The 2,284-nt window shown below is 32.1% G+C and overlaps 1 non-coding gene across 1 annotated transcript; it reads right to left on the bottom strand.

The window, feature by feature from the left end:
• Positions 1-590: 590 nt before the first annotated feature.
• Positions 591-696, bottom strand: LOC121215720 (small nucleolar RNA R71). Its single transcript, XR_005911696.1, has one exon. It is a non-coding gene; the product is annotated as a small nucleolar RNA R71 (small nucleolar RNA).
• Positions 697-2,284: the final 1,588 nt, after the last annotated feature.

The raw sequence follows: 2,284 nt of genomic DNA, 5'->3' as shown, positions 1-2,284 counted from the left end.
TTAGTTGTTTTGATTTTTTTTTTTAGGATTTTTGTTGGTGCATGTTTAGAGATATTTTTGTAATTGAAGAGTATTCTTTTGGTCCAGAAATTGAGAGAACCTTGAGAAGAAGGAGAAAAGAATTTTGAGAAATGGAAAGAATTAGAAATGATCAAGTTAGAGAAGAGCCATTACATCAGGATGGAAGGGATGCTAATATTCCTCGAATAATAAATGACGGAGACTGACCCATCAGAAAAAATGTAGTGCCGATCTTGGATTATCTAAATCCAGGAATTGTTTGGCCGGATATTCAAGCTCAACATTTTGAGTTAAAGCCAGTGATGTTTCAAATGTTACAAACTGTAGGGCAGTTTAATAGATCGCCCACTGAGGATCCACAGCTACACTTGAGACTCTTTCTGGAAGTATGCGATTCATTCAGGCAATAAGGTGTTCTTGAAGATGCCCTAAGACTGAAGTTATTCCCTTATTCATTGCGAGATCGTGCTAAAGCATGGTTAAATGCATTGTCGTCATGTACAATGGCATCTTGGAATGAACTTTGTCAGTGGTTTCTGCTAATATATAATCCTCCAAACATGAATGCCAAATTGAGAAATGATATTACGTCCTTTCAGCAGTCTAAGGATGAAACGTAATATAAAGCATGAGAGCAATTCAAGGAGTTAATTAGAAAATGCCAATGCATGGTTTTCAATATTGGATGCAAATGGAAATGTTTTACAATGGATTGAATGCACATACAAGGATGGTGGTTGACGTATTTTCCAATGGGACTTTGCTCGATAAATCACATAATGAGGCATATGAATTTCTGGAGAGGATAGCAAACAACGATTATCAATACCCTGCTACAAAAGTAGGGACTGGCAGAAAAGTTGTTTGAGCAATGGAACTTGATGCGATTACTTCCCTAACAACTCAGGTATCTCCTTTAACAAATATGATTAAAACACTGAAAAGACCAACAACAATGTAGGAAATAAAAGCAATTGAGTTAGCATGTGTTTATTGCGAAGAAGATCATGTTATTGATAAATGCCTATCAAATCCAGCCTCAGTTTATTATATGGGAAATTTTAATCACAACAACAACCCATATTCCAACACATATAATGTAACACCCCTTACCCGTGTTCGATGCTGGAATAGGGTACGAGGCATTACTAGAACACATACATTTGCATAAGTATTAAATCGAGTTACAAAATTTCATTCAAATTAAGGTTTTCCAAATTATTAACATGCTTTTATAAATCTTTACATTATTAACTTCAAAATACTATAATTATAACAAATAGGGCCTACGATACCCAATACTTACTCATGTAATTCAATGCTTCATTTTTATTTCATTCAATTCACAATTTCTCAGGTTCACAATTCAAATCAATTTCTCAATCCAATATACATTTCAGTACCACCATAATTCTTTTAATTCAAAACATATCACTAGAAACTTCCATTTAATTCACGTACAATTCAATATCATTAAGTTCAATACTAATATGTATTCACCATTTAACTTAACGTTTATCGATTTTACCCTTCATTAACACATTTATAAAATTCTTAGTATTGCAATGCAAACATCACTTAAGTTTAAATAACAACATCGAATCAACTCATCATCCTCTTTTTCGTCATTTTATTCTTCAAGTATGAACTTAGTATTTCATTTCCTTACGAATATTACAAAAAACAATAACATATCATTCAACCATAGTCGCAAGCTAGTGCATTTAATCCATATACCATTCATGGCCTTACTTCATACCAAATCATACACCAAATATATCATACATACATACTATGAAACTTTATTTTCCAATATGAGCTTAAACCATGATCAATAACATACAAATGTAAGCATCATTTCTATTTCCACGTTTATCCATTATAATTGATCACATAACAAATTATACATAAATCATTCATATATATTTAATTTTCCTCCTCCTCCTCTCCATTCCACATCCTTGGTGTACTTAACATTCTTAGAAATAACATTTTCTATAGTTTCTTTATTCACCTTTAAGTATATTCAAAGCTGTCTATCTGAGTCAGTATCACTAAATTATTTCTATCTGGAGCTACAGAACTCAAAATTAAGAACCATTAATTTTCCCTGAAACTAAACTCACATATCTTCTTACCATAAAATTTTCAGAATTTTTGGCTCAGCAAAATAGTACAGTTTATTGTTTAAAGTTTACCCTGTTACGCAGTTTGACAGTTCTGACCACTCTTCACTAAAAATGAATTATCTAATTGTACAGAA

This window comes from Gossypium hirsutum, chromosome D03, assembly GCF_007990345.1.
Source record: "Gossypium hirsutum isolate 1008001.06 chromosome D03, Gossypium_hirsutum_v2.1, whole genome shotgun sequence".
NCBI classification, from domain to species: domain Eukaryota; kingdom Viridiplantae; phylum Streptophyta; class Magnoliopsida; order Malvales; family Malvaceae; genus Gossypium; species Gossypium hirsutum.
This window is presented reverse-complemented; position numbering and strand designations above follow the sequence as displayed.